Source organism: Lepisma saccharinum, unplaced genomic scaffold (genome assembly GCF_977018435.1).
Source record: "Lepisma saccharinum unplaced genomic scaffold, izLepSacc3.1 HAP1_SCAFFOLD_150, whole genome shotgun sequence".
Lineage (NCBI taxonomy): Eukaryota > Metazoa > Arthropoda > Insecta > Zygentoma > Lepismatidae > Lepisma > Lepisma saccharinum.
In genome coordinates this window covers 778,820-794,806 of record NW_028142959.1, presented here as the reverse complement: position 1 = coordinate 794,806, position 15,987 = coordinate 778,820, and positions in this window count along the sequence as shown.

The following is a 15,987-nucleotide window of genomic DNA, read 5'->3' as shown; positions in this document are numbered from 1 at the left end:
TACAGGTTTTATGACGATAAGCCCTAATGATTGCATTCATATTTAAATTTACCTTAATTTTTGTCTAACCAGGTCATTTGTTATTTTGCTCCAGTGCTACTCAAATCCTAGCCAGCCCTTACTTAAGTTCACCTTTTTAAAAACAAACTAGGTCGGCGCGGTGACAATACATTATTTGACCAGCATAAACAAAGGCGTCTGAACGGAAATTACATTCACGTGGGCGGACGTTTTCCTTTTTACAAGACCTCACGTGGTTCCAAACATAACAAATAACCTCCGTTGAGTGACGCAAACATATACTCTCTAGCAGGCGGGACTTAAACACTTCGCCGCGACGAGCAATTCATATTACCAGGCAAATACTTTAACGAATAATCACATATGCGACCTGACGTAGCTAGCAGCGACACAGCACTGACACATAAAAAATGAACAAACCTCAAGTAGATTAAACAATTAAGTGGGCGGTGCTTTACTCTAATAGTACGCACTTTAAACAAATACAAAGGAGCACAAACAACAATGAATTTAAGATCGTAAAAAAAATATCACAAGGAATAAGAAAAATTGACCTGAGACGAATAAATTACAAATGACAAGCGCGACGGGAGTTTGGTATGAAGTTCGAGTTGAGTGGGCGTTTTCAAAATGTTGACGAATTTCAAGGGCGTTCTCTAAATCAATCGGGCCGTCACATGCTGACAATCACACAGATGAATACATTACCATCTCTCAGCTTCTGAGGTGCATCCTGGCGTCTTTATGGGCGATTGAAAACATATAGTATTCACACGAAAGGTTTCCTTGGTCGCGACGATGAAGATGCGAAGGGCGTTCATACGTCTGGTTCCTCGGCTTCTCTTCCTCTCGGGATCGGCGAACATCTCCGTGGTATGGGCGTCGGGACGTCATCGTGGCGGCTGGTAGGCGTCGTCGGGGCATCAACAGGGCGGCGTTCGTCGTCGTCTCTCTCTCTCCGTGGCGGCTGGTAGGCGTCGTCGGAGCATCAACAGGGCGGTGTTCGTCGTCTCTCTCTCTCTCCGTGGCGGCTGATAGGCATCATCGGCGTAGTCTCGTCTGACATCGGGCGAATCGACGGTAACGCCCTCATCTCTCTTCTTCCTCTAGCCCGCCATAGTTTCCGGTGTTCCTCGTTTCTCAAAAAATTATAAACGGCGTAAGGTAATCACGGAAACACGGTCTCGCTTCAACTTCTCCCAGCGGTTGAGGTAAGCGCAGTCGTGTAGACTTACTGCCTATCACACACACTGGTGTTCGCAAAACACAACAAAGTCCACTGTACACGAAGAGGTAGCACGAAGGTGCTCTCGTTACAAGAATCGCGGCAAAACTGTATACGGAGAGGTAGCACGGAGGTGCTCTCGCTACAAGGATTGCGGTAAGACTGTGTATCGAAAAACCATGTCCTTCGTTTTATTTGGATTTTGAAAAGGACGCTAGGCGCTCGTTGAAGGGACGCTTCCGGAGAGGTCATTCCACTTCGCTCTATTGTCTCCCAACTTGGAACGGCCGTGCTCGAAGTTCGGTTTCTGCGGATTAAGCTTCCGCCTGGCTGTCGCCCATAGCTCAATTGCAACCGGTGTCCACAAACTGATCAATTACAACCGATTTGATCTGGCGTCCGTAATTGTTGCTTGATCGCGACGAAACTCCACACATCCGTCCTTGCACACATGCTGCTGCGCTGGTATAAGTTTCACATGAATCTGACCGCTGGAAACCGAGATATTTAAATGTTTGTCATTACGGTCGAATTTCCTAAGCTTTAGACGCATAACGTGACCCTTCAGGTGCTCACCCTTAAGACACGCGAACGTCTCGTTCCTCCCGTCGGCTTGGCAAAAATCAAATATGTATTCTTACAAATTAAAACACTCAACACTTTGAATCAACACATCTTTTTACCGCTACAGACATGAATAATAATAATAATAATGACGGTAAATCTGACGGTCACATTATGACTAGCGTCGCCAAAATGGCTGGAGAGAGACACACAGTTGACAATAGCAGTGGCTGTCTCTGGGCCATTAGTGGAAAGATGAATAGAAGAGAGAGCTATGGATAGCCGATAGTTGCCAGATTTAAGATATTCGTAAGAACGTTTAGTGTAAAGACATAGGGATTTCAGAAGTAAAGATGGCTGCGATGCGAGGCTAGACTCGGGTCGAATCCGTCATGGGCCATGTGTGAATTCTTGAATGATATTAGAAAATAATTAGAAATGAAGTATAGATATGAACAGTGGTGGAAAAGAACTGTTCCAGTATATTACTCACTCAGTATTAGAAGGCTAATAAGAGCGACTCTTACAATGAATCTTGGCCTGGAGAAACCAGGGAATGGCTTAGGGGCTGAAGGCACATCCACCTCAAAGTCCAAAAGAGGAGTGTTTACTATATTTTTACAATTCCACCAAAACAGTATTTTTTAATATCTGTTAAATATATGTAACTTCATTAAAAAAAAATTCAAGCATAAATACAAAGCATCAGGAACAAAATATTTGGCAGCGGGAAGCTTCCCCCTCCTCCAAAAGTGATTCCTGGCTGTGTCCCTGCGTTGAAGGAGAGAAAATATTTCCAGATTCTTCTTCCAGTTATTTTCCAGAGATTCAGACCATCCTGATTTAGTTTCAACAAGGTACTACAGTGATATAAGTCGACAACAAAAAAATGGGAAGGCATAATATTTGAGGTAAAAGTTAATTTCTTGTACAACGACGGGGAGAGGGCAGATAACTAGCTAACTATTGTACCTCCGTCCCACTCTGGCATCATATTTTATATTCATTACTGCAAAGTATGTAATGTATAAATCGATAATATTAATGTTTATAATATTGAAAATAAGTTTTTATGGTTTATGAACCGCTATGAACGGTGGTAATGGCTGTAGGTACAGGTCCAATTACGATTGGGGACGGTCCCGGTACTCGAACCCACGATATGCAACGGTAATAATTAGTACTATGCAATAATTTCATTATATTATGAAACACGGTGGTTTCACACGCTAGACAGAATACTGTCTCCGAATCTCGACTCCGCTCTGATGCCAGACAGAGAGAATGAATTAATATTCCGCGCAGGTAGAGGAGAAAGGAATTTGGGGAGTGTGCGTTCAAGGTCAAATGACGTCAGAACGTCAGAACAAAAAAGGAACCTGATTGACCAATCAGAGAACGCGTCGGTAGATTTTCAGAACCGTTTTTTTTCCAAGGTTAACCAGTACGCAATAACAGGGGAAAGGTATGCAATACTGTAGGGCAGGGGAGGGATTCAACCAGACAACAAAAGATGTCTGGTAATGCGCAGCAATGGTCAATTTTTTGAAACTGTGCGTCGCTTGCATGTTAGAACAGGTTTCTGTCTAAGTAGGCCAAGTTTGCCCAGAACACAAGAAAAAAGCATTTTTGGATACCCAATTAGATTGGAGCGAGAATTTTACCTTGAAAAAGGAGAACGAAACGTAAGGGTTTTTTATCTGTACTAGGAAGAAGGAAGAGCTATCAGGGACGGGGCCTACAGTTTTCACCATTTGCTTTTATCACGGTGTAACAAACCTAGGACCCTTTGATTATTGATTTAGGTAGTAAATTTATGTTACTGTGTGCTATTTAACATAATATTGCGTTTATTTTTTACCAAACTTTGACTTTATGTCAAACATTTTCCCAGCTTATTTTTATTATTACTCAAATAACACTATTTATACTATTCAGGCAACATTTTTTATTAAATTTTGGACTCACAAAGACATTTTTTTCAATTTTTAACTTATTATTTTACAACTTTATGTTAATTTTTTACCAAAATAACACTATTTATACTATTCAGGCAACATTTTTTATTAAATTTTGGACTCACAAAGACATTTTTTCAACTTTTAACTTATTATTTTACAACTTTATGTTAATTTTTTACCAAAATAACACTATTTATAGATACTATTCAGGCAACATTTTTTATTAACTTTTGGACTCACAAAGATATTTTTACAACTTTTTAAATTATTATTTTACAACTTTATACTTATTTTTACCAAAATAACACTATTTATATTATTCAGGAAAGAATTTTAGTTACATTTTCGACACACAAAGTGCGCTTAGTCAACTTCTATCTGTTTATTTCCCAAGTTTAGGCTTATTATTACCAAAATAATACAATTCAATCTGTTTAGGAAATACTTTTAGTTACATTTCCGACACTCAAAGTGTGTGTTCTCAACTTCTATCTGTTTATTTCACAAGTCTAGGCTTATTATTACCAAAATAACACAATTCAATCTCTTCAGGAAATACTTGAAGTTACATTTTCGACACACAAAGTGTGTGTTCTCAACTTCTATCTGTTTATTTCACAAGTCTAGGCTTATTATTACCAAAATAACACAATTCAATTTCTTCAGGAAAGACTTGTTACATTTTCGACACACAAAGTGTGTGTTCTCAACTTCTATTTGTTTATTTCACAAGTTTGGGCTTATTATTACTCAAATAACACAATTTCATCTATTCAGGATATTTTGTATTTACAAAGAGATATTTTCAACTTTTAATTTATTATTTACAAGTTTATGCCTATTTTTTTACTCAAATAACACAATTCTATCTGTTTAGGAAAGGCTTTTAGTTATATTTTCGACACACAAAGTGTGAGTTTTCAATTTTTATCTGTTTATTTCACAAGTTTAGCCTAATATTTACTCAAATAACACGATTTGAACGTATTTGGACACACACGCACTCACACAGACACATCCACACGCACGCACACACACACACACACACACACACACAGAGAGAGAGAGAGAGAGAGAGAGAGAGAGAGAGAGATTTTCCAAGTTTACAGGAATATTCTCCACGTTTACTCAAATAACACAATTTAGATGTGTTTTGAATTAAATTTTGTACACATGAAGTGTGTTTTGTCAAGTTTTACCCTTTTATTTGACAAGTTTAGGCTTAATATTACTCAAATAACACAATTTAATCAAGTCAGGAAGGATTTGTTATTATATTTTGGATGCACAAAGAGATGTTTTCAACTTTTTTACTGATTTTTTGCAGGGTATGTATTAATTTTTATTTATTTTGTTTTGTATCATATTCTACATTTACAAATTTTTAACTTAGAGTTTAGTATTTATTTAAATATTTTCAAAAACACTAAAGAAAAAGTACTTTTAGCTAAAATGTAAGCCACAGAATATATTAATATTATTATTATTATTATTATTATTATTATTATTATTATTATTATTATTATTATTATTAGGGTTTACGGATTTCCACTATGCTATTTTTGGTTCTGTATTTCTATATGTATTTCTTTAAGTCAGGTTACGCCTGCTACGTAGGAAAGTTTGTTTATTTTAGAGTTTGCTGAGTATTTTGTTACTTTTATACTAGGTAAAGTTTCCTAAATATATCAGGTAGGGCTCCATCCATATACTTTTGTTTTTGCTGTTTGGAGATGATGCGATCAGCGTCACTCTCCATCTGCTTTTTATTTAATGTACCCAATATTATTTTGAGGCTTAGTGAATTCTAGAGCCTATTTATGCAGGAGAGGGGGCTTGAAATTTTTGATCTCAGATAACCCACAACTATTTGTCAGAGTATTTTAAAGGATATTTTATATTTATTATGTGCCACTAGAATATCAAAGCTTGCTTAATTTTTTATGTCTGTAACGCTGTTATTGTATTTCTAGCTAAGGCTTACTGGATAAAGTGCACGAAATGTTTATAATTTCGACTATTTACTTTTATACGAGGCCAAATGTTTAGTGTAACGAAAATTATTGTGTGTCTATAAAGACTGAAATTTCTTTACCGATGGGTCCATAACTGGACGCTTACCAACATTGTTCCATTTTTTTTAAAAAAAAATATAACCATTTATCAATATATTGACAATTCACAGGACAAGACGAAGTTCACAGACGACTGACTATATGGACCATAGGTCCACTTGCTAAACTTTTTTCTATGCTAGAAGAATAATTTAGCCTTATAGCCTTTTTCAAGGTATTTTTTAAGTATTACTGGTTTTTTGGGTGCATCAACACTTGGGTTATTTCCATTTGGTTTATTATACGAGGCTACAATCACTATCTGAACACTGAAATTCTCTGATTGAAACTAAAACCTTAGGCTGTAACTAGGGACTTAGAATGTATATCGACAATTTATAGGACAACACGAACCTTACAAAGGATTATAAGTGACGTAGGATCACACGCCAGAGCTTTGTTAATTTGCACGAATCACTTACAGCTAATATTACGAGGAAATGAGGTTGATTTTTTACTGTTTCACAAGAATGCTACCTTTTACACACACAATATTTGCTTTTTCAAGTAACTACATGTACCAGAAGCATTTACAGGCCAACTCTAACTAGACTTCGATTTATATAAATGTAGCAAGAACTATATTTCTGAGAAATTACGCAAAAGCAGATTACCCGATTAAAGTATCTGAAAAACAGATTTTTCTATGTAAGTATATTTCTATTGACTGCTTTGTTAAACAGATCAAACAGGAAGACTGCAAAATTCATTAAATGTAGTTCTATAGTATAGGTAGTTTCAGAGATATAAAACGAACAAATATAAGATTTCGCTTTTTTTGCTTCTGAGGCTAATCGCGACGCTAAGGGTAAATGGCGAGGAAATGTAACGGAGGAGAAACAGACCCAAAAGTTATGGGCTGCATGTAAGTTAATACCACAGAGATATTACAATAGGTGTAGGTTCTACCACCAGAACTTTTCTATCATCATAATACTGGTTATGCTGTACTGTTAGCTAAAGATGCTGATATTTGAGAAACTTAAAAGCTTATTTGCAAAATTTTAGATAAATAATAATCTGTTAGACTGTAAACATATTTTATATCCATTCTGCAAAAGATCCGATGACAAAATTTAAAAATTGTAATCGCCCAGACAGGGACTCAAACCCTGGACAGATAGGTTAAAAGCCTAACGCTATACCAACTAAGCTATCTGGGCACAAGGTATTCTTTTCTTGAAAAGTTAATTATATTAAGAAATATATTGAAACACTTGAGAACACTGTTGGTCTGGTTCGACAGAGAAGGAGACAACATTTCCAAATTTTTACAGACTGGGTGTATTTTTCCACTATAGAGGCCTTCACTATATGTAATTCGAAACGCTAAAGTTCAGCTAGCTTCCAAAATTGAGGTAAAGATTGTGTTTGGCGAGATTAACAAGTTACAATTATATCCAGTTACGTACAAATAAAGCTAAAACTCTCAGATTTACTGTACTAGCCAAGTTTTAGTAACATTTTCTTCACTTTAGTACAAATACCAAAGAAATAGGTATATTTTATTTATAATTTGACAAAATGTACTAGTATTTAATTCACAAAGTTAGGTGAAAAACAGTATTTTTAAAAAATATTGTTACTGCCTTCAAATTTTATGTTATTTAGCCACTAACAACTGGTTTACACTGTTTGGCATCCTTTAAATAGGAAAAGAAGGAATTATTTGTTTAGTATTTTTACTACTTTATATTTATTTAAGAAAACAATTCTACAGTTTAACTTAATTTTAACAAATTGTTACTAATTTATATATCAAAGTTATGTTATTTAGAGTGTATGAAGTCGTATAAAGTTAATATTTGTACTTATCAGTTCAACTAACAATTATATTTTACACACAAAAGATAATGTTTACAGTTAAACTACTTGAATCAGAGAATAATATTTTACAGTAATTGATTCATTCAGCACTAGTCAGTACTTTTATGCATCAGAAAGTTTTTTTAATTTTCTATTACGCATGCTATTTTGGGCTATTCTTAAAATGTATTTCTAGGGCAAACTGGTTTAATTTTCTGCTTATAATGCAAAGTTGACAGTTTTCGCACAATGCATTGTACATTTGTTATATTCTCTATTTACAATCCAAATATTATGCTTATTTAATGTATAACTAACTAACTCTCTAGCCTTCTTAAACCCGAATGTTTATGGCTGCAGCAACACATGCCTTTCATCTGTCCCTGTCCTGAGCAAGATCTATATACTCCTTTCCTTCCCTACCAATTTCCTTTAGGTCCATGTCTACATTATCCCTCCATCTTTGTTTTGGTTTTCCTATTGGTCTTTTACCATCAGGTTTCCCAACAAGAATCCTGTATACTTTTCTTTCCTCTCCCATTCGTACCACATGATCTACACACCTAAGTCTTCTTGATTTAATCATTCTAATAATATCTGGACATGAATACAAATTATGTACTTCTAAATTATGTAACCTTCTCCACTCATCTGTCTCCTCATCTGTTTTAGGCCCAAATATTTTCCTAAGGATCTTATTTTCAAATACTCTCAATTTATGTTCCTTTTTTCAATGTAAGGCACCAGGTTTATTTACTGTATTTAACTTTTATTTTTTGTAATTAACAAAAATTATATCTTTTTCTATCAGCTTATTTTGAAATTAATATTATTAGGTATAGTCTTTGTTTTATAACTATATTGCTTTTTTATCAATTTATCTAAGAGTACATGCAGACAAACACATGTGTATACACTTTTATGTAAATAGATATGCCTTTTTTCAATATTTTAGTATGAAGATTGCACTTTAGCTATATATATTTAAGCAAGGTAGGATTTCTGAGAATTTGTTGCAGGATTTTGTTGTCCAAGTATAGATGAGAACTGAGCTGGGAGACTGTTTTGAACCTTTTCATGAGAGTTTGCATATGAACTGTATGCAAATTGAGCAATATTGACTGTGCATGCTTCTAAGTTTTGCTGTTATTTCACATCAACTTTGTGAGACTGTAGACAGGTTTCCCATTTCAAGTAGTTTTTATTGATTGTATTTGTATATGTTTTGGGGACTTAAAACTGCTAAGTTTATGTTATGAGGCAGTTTGTTGTAGAATATTTTTACCGGATTGTTTTGAGATATTGAGTGTCAGCTGTTTTACTTGTAATTATTTTCCTTCTTGTGTTGTGTATTTGACTATATTTTGTCCAAGTTCGTAGTATTTAGAATAATTATTATTGACTTGTAGATGTAGGGAGTAATAATCCTTTGCAAGATGCCCTATACTTTAGTCTGAACATTATTCTTAGTGTTCACTTTTGAAGCCTTAGTATTCTGGTAGTATTATTAATGTAGAGTTACATTAGGCTGAAATGTAGGCATTTTTCTGATAAATTATACTAACTTAGTTGTTTCAGCAGGTAGAAGTTGCATGATGGTTTACTGCTGATGATGTTAATTTGCTCTTCTTATGTACTACGTATGATGTAGCTTACTTGAGTAATTGGAATTTTCTACTGAAAAAAGGATTGCTTGTCTATTTTATTCCTATGTTGTTGAGTTTGTCCATAAGCAAGCCATGTTTTTACTCTATCCTATGCCTTGGAAGAATCTAGATATATTGTGTTTCCAGTTTTATGTTTCTATAAGGTTTCAGCTATGTAGTTTTTTAAACTGTGCTATGGTTGTGACTATTGATTTCTCTTTCTGGATGCCATGTTGGTTTCTGTGTATTCCTTTTGCTGCTTGAATTTGACTAACCTAACCTAACCCTAATAATAATAATAATAATAATAATAATAATAATAATAATAATATATTCTGTGGCTTAAATTTTAGCTAAAAGTACTTTTTCTTTAGTGTTTTTGAAAATATTTAAATAAATACTAAACTCTAAGTTAAAAATTTGTAAATGTATATATGATACAAAACAAAATAAATAGAAATTAATACATACCCTGCAAAAAATCAGTAAAAAAGTTGAAAACATCTCTTTGTGCATCCAAAATATAATAACAAATCCTTCCTGACTGGATTAAATTGTGTTATTTGAGTAATATTAAGCCTAAACTTGTCAAATAAAAGGGTAAAACTTGACAAAACACACTTCATGTGTACAAAATTTAATTCAAAACACATCTAAAATGTGTTATTTGAGTAAACGTGGAGAATAATCCTGTAAACTTGGAAAATCTCTCTCTCTCTCTCTCTCTCTCTCTCTCTGTGTGTGTGTGTGTGTGTGTGTGTGTGTGTGTGTGTGTGTGTGTGTGTGTGTGTGTGAGTGCGTGTGTGCCCAAACACGTTCAAATCGTGTTATTTGAGTAAATATTAGGCTAAAATTGTCAAATAAACAGATAAAAATTGAAAACTCACACTTTGTGTGTCGAAAATATAACTAAAAGTCTTTCCTAAACAGATAGAATCGTGTTATTTGAGTAAAAAATAGGCATAAACTTGTAAATAAAAAATTAAAAGTTGAAAATATCTCTTTGTAAATACAAAATATCCTGAATAGATGAAATTGTGTTATTTGAGTAATAATAAGCCTAAACTTGTGAAATAAACAAATAGAAGTTGAGAACACACACTTTGTGTGTCGAAAATGTAACTACAAGTCTTTCCTGAAGAAATTGAATTGTGTTATTTTGGTAATAATAAGCCTAGACTTGTGAAATAAACAGATAGAAGTTGAGAACACACACTTTGAGTGTCGAAAATGTAACTAAAAGTCTTTCCTAAACAGATTGAATTGTATTATTTTGGTAATAATAAGCCTAAACTTGGGAAATAAACAGATAGAAGTTGACTAAGCGCATTTTGTGTGTCGAAAATGTAACTAAAATTCTTTCCTGAATAATATAAATAGTGTTATTTTGGTAAAAATAGGTATAAAGTTGTAAAATAATAATTTAGAAAGTTGTAAAATATCTTTTTGAGTCCAAAAGTTAATAAAAAATGTTGCCTGAATAGTACCTATAAATAGTGTTATTTTGGTAAAAAAATTAACATAAAGTTGTAAAATAGTAAGTTAAAAGTTGAAAAAATGTCTTTGTGAGTCCAAAATTTAATAAAAAATGTTGCCTGAATAGTATAAATAGTGTTATTTTGGTAAAAAATTAACATAAAGTTGTAAAATAATAAGTTAAAAATTGAAAAAAATGTCTTTGTGAGTCCAAAATTTAATAAAAAATGTTGCCTGAATAGTATAAATAGTGTTATTTGAGTAATAATAAAAATAAGGTGGGAAAATGTTTGACATAAAGTCAAAGTTTGGTAAAAAATAAACGCAATATTATGTTAAATAGCACACAGTAACATAAATTTACTACCTAAATCAATAATCAAAGGGTCCTAGGTTTGTTACACCGTGATAAAAGCAAATGGTGAAAACTGTAGGCCCCGCCCCTGATAGCTCTTCCTTCTTCCTAGTACAGATAAAAAACCCTTACGTTTCGTTCTCCTTTTTCAAGGTAAAATTCTCGCTCCAATCTAATTGGGTATCCAAAAATCCTTTTTTCTTGTGTTCTGGGCAAACTTGGCTTACTTAGACAGAAACCTGTTCTAACATGCAAGCGACGCACAGTTTCAAAAAATTGACCATTGCATCCTTTGTTGTCTGGTTGAATCCCTCCCCTGCCCTACAGTATTGCATGCCTTTCCCCTGTTATTGCGTACTGGTTAACCTTGGAAAAAAAAACGGTTCTGAAAATCTACCGACGCGTTCTCTGATTGGTCAATCAGGTTCCTTCTTTGTTCTGACGTTCTGACGTCATTTGACCTTGAACGCACACTCCCCAAATTCCTTTCTCCTCTACCTGCGCGGAATATTAATTCATTCTCTCTGTCTGGCATCAGAGCGGAGTCGAGATTCGGAGACAGTATTCCGTCTAGCGTGTGAAACCACCGTGTTTCATAACATAATGAAATTATTGCATAGTACTAATTATTACCGTTGCATATCGTGGGTTCGAGTACCGGGACCGTCCCCAATCGTAATTGGACCTGTACCTACAGCCATTACCACCGTTCATAGCGGTTCATAAACCATAAAAACTTATTTTCAATATTATAAACATTAATATTATCGATTTATACATTACATACTTTGCAGTAATGAATATAAAATCCTATGCATAGCGTTTAATACCTCTAATTACCTTCTATATACATATTTTTCATAAAATAAATAATTATATATTCATAAAAGTTATAAACATGCAAATACATAAATGTAAAGTACTCTAAGTACGTGCAAATTAGTTCTAAGTACGTGCAAATTAATTAAAACGCGTGCAAATTAATTGCGAATATTAAATAGCGACCGGCCTTTGCGCTGTCCTCAACTACTGTCTCCCCACAATAACCAAATATTAGCAAGAGATGGAGGACTTCCCCTTCCCTTTCAAATACCATTCTGTACATAACCGCCGAACTCGGGACCTCTATTACTCAAGATTAGTTTGTCCGATACCCGGTGGAGGCAAATGGCACAGTGGTTCGGATCCCACTTTCAACTGTAGGTCCAGTCCCGATTAGACTTCCTGTGCATAAAGTAGACTTAAAACAACAAATCAATCAATCAATCAATCAATCAAGATTAGTCAAAAGCAGGCACGTATCAAGAAATATATTTCGGGGGGGGGAGTCCGAACCAAGTCTCAGAAATAATAATAATAATATAAATGATGAAATTAAAGTATTCACATTAGATTAATGACATTAATTAAATATGTAAATTAATTAATAATGTATTATTATTATTACTTGAATAGTCAAAACGACGATGTAAGAAGAGGGATATAACAACACATATTCTTTATCTAGCGTAGGTGTAGTTAATATCGCAAAAAAATGAAATGGGAAATGAGTGTCAAATAGATCAAGGATCGAATATTTATTGAATAACAAAAAAGAAGGTTGGATCCAGTAGACGAAAAGTAAATTTCTTGGTTAGTTCCAGTGTGCATAAATCTTCTTTGACACTGGCCTTCACAACCGTATGTTCCCAAGATAATCGTTGCCTTCCAATAAGTTCGGCAGAAATAAATAACCTTCGATTATACAACAAATACTAAAAACGTATATTTTTATTATTTAATTTCAGTACTTGATACCCTCTGGCACTGGCGTACGAAGAATTAGAGATTATAATTATATATATTTTCCTATATATTTTCTTTTGGGGGGCTGAACTTGTGAACTTGGATGGTGCATAAACACTAGCGCAGAAACATTTTTCATCTGTAAGGTACATAATTCGTCCTCCACATTATTTATTTATATATATATATATATATATATATATATATGTGTGTGTGTGTGTGTGTGTGTGTGTGTGTGTGTGTGTGTGTGTTTATATGTTATACACACACGCACATAAAGTTGGGGCATTGAAAATTCCATTTTAGAAGAGCACACACAGATTTCCTGTTTATTATTTATTATTAAAATGTATTTAGATTTTAGATTTTTTTTTAGGATTTATGGTTATTTTAAAAACAGATAATTTCGAAACATATAAAGCTCGTTTTGTGCTCATTTGGAAGAGGATGAAACTGAAAATCAGAATTTTGTCATTTGAAAGTAGCGAATATCTATTAATTTTAATGCAGGGTGTCATTTGAAGGGACAATAGGAGGAATTTTCCACCCTTCTTGTTTTGAAACATCAAATTTCTAGTTATGAGTGACACATCTCAACCGGGGATCATTATTTCCAACCTACTTGTAAACTATTTCGTACTTATGGTGTTCCATTTGGATTCAATTAAGTTTACCACACCATAGCTACATACAAAAAATTCTCGTTATGCAATTCATGGAGACTGTGTACAGTGACACCAATTTATACGGGTCTGTAGGGCCCGAGCTCACCCAGTAATTTATGTGATTTGTGAATTCAAATTTTTGAGTCCACCCAGTGTTTTTGAAAAATTGGCACCCCTGGCTGTCTCTTTTAAATGCCATGTATTCGGTACTTTTCAGACTTCTGGTGATTCACAAGTACTCTTGTATCGAACACTAAAACTGGGCGGTGTATCTGACGTATGTTGAGTTGCTTGGTCACTTAATCTTCTTCGAGAGCTTGTTGAGATCTGTAGTATTTTGTTGTGTTTTATAAAAATAAGTCGAGGTGGTCCCCGATCGAGGAAAACCATACGTTTGAAAGCATTGTTTTCAATCTTAATTGCACAGTATGAATGGCCGCTTTGATGACAGGTTTATTTTTGCATATGGTCCTATTAAATGCACACACATGGCATTTAGACGATTAAGAACGTGTGTTTTATGGAATCATGTCAGCCAAGACACATTTTCACCTCACTCAAGGATTATGTGAATTCAATTGAAATTATACCAATATCTACAACTGAATGTGAATGCAGGTTCCGTGTCATGAATCTAACCTTTACTGAACAGAGGGAGATTAAATATTTGGTTGAATCATAGAATACATTGCCGTAAATCAATTTCAGTGTTGGCGTTTTATTTTCATTTGGTATGAGCTCAAATTACCATTTTAAACCTTCGTTTTAAAAGTAATTCAAACACAAAATTGATTATTGGGGGTCATTTTGAGTTTTTTCGACTTTATTACTACCTTCATTTGAATTTTTTATTTTCAAAAAAATTTCGGGGGGGGGCCTGTAGCTCCTTTAGCACCCCCTCTGCGTATGCCAGTGCCCTCTGGATCTCCCTCCCCTAAATAGTCCTCGGCTCAAAAGTCACGGAAAACCCAAGGTGAATTCCTTTTTATAATCTCTAATTCTCCGAAACTATTCTTTTTGGAATGAGAAAATAGAGATTAAAGTTGATTTGCAAAAAAAAAAAAAAAAAAAAAAAGTATTGGACAATACCAGGGAAGTTTTCCCTTTGTAAAGTCGGCTGGGCGTCTCACTGGCCTGCTGGAAACTAAGATTAGATTCCTGGGCGTGTTTTGTGAGGTCGGATTTTTGCGGCCTTCTCTCTTCATAAAGCGGCTCTGGGGTTCACCCATTCTCAAATAAATAGGTACCAGTGTAGGACGACACCCCTAGGGGCGGGGGGAGGCTAAAGGAGGCTGGAGCGTGATGCTTAAAAACAAAAGGATAGAGAATGAAAGTGAAAATAAAGATTGATTGATTGCTTTGTTGTTTTAAGTCCACTTTATCCACACAAAAAGGCTAATCGGGAGTGGACCTACAGTTTAAAGTGGGATCCAAACCACTGTGCCATGTGCCTCCAGTGGAAATAAAGAGGCAAAACAGACTGAAAGAGAGGAAAAGGAAGAGGAAAATAAACCAAAACAGACTATAATAACAGAGGCAAGGGTGGATTGAGAGAAATGAAGATAAACATTTCTCACGATGGAGTGAGAAAAGGAACAAAGAAAAGAAACAGTACAGAACGATAAAGAGATAAAGGAAGGAAGAGAAACAAAAAGAGAGGCATACAGAAAAATCTACAGGAAGAGAGAATGAGAAACAGAAGCAAAAGGTAGAAAGCGAAATAGAGAACGAGCAAGTGGAGGGAGAGAGAGAGAAAGAGAAGGGCAAGAAATGAAGGAAGCTCTATATCTGAAGAGTCAGGGAGAGAGAGCAAAGAACGCAGGAGGGAAAATGGAACAAGACCTAATCGTGAAAAAGATACTATGGTTTTACACACAGAGAGAGAGATAAAAGAGTTATAAATAAAAGTTAGTTTTCTGTATTACAAGTTCTAGACTCTCCCAAGTCTCATTCCAGCTCAAATGAGGCGAAAAAAAAGTCGCCCTAGTTTCGAGTGTAAGCGAAATTTTAAAATTTTACCCGCTAAACTGCTGGAAAAGGAATACAATTCATTTGTATTATGCATTACTAAGGAGGGCCTACCAGGTGGCTTAATGGTAACACCTTGTATTCAGAGAGCACCGGGTTCAATAGCCGGTGAAGGCACGCCGCTCCCGAAGGAGTGGTTTTGATCCCACTTGAAACTAAATATTAAGATTTCACCAGATTTCTGACTGTGATGCACCGCAAGGTCATAAGTTCTATAGGCTCGAATGTCAGTTAATGAATGAATGCTTCCTTAGTTAATGTTACCAATGTCAAGTCACTGTTCAAATTGAAAGGGATTCCAAGAAAATGTCTCCTGTCTCATTTTCCCCAGCCTCTACATC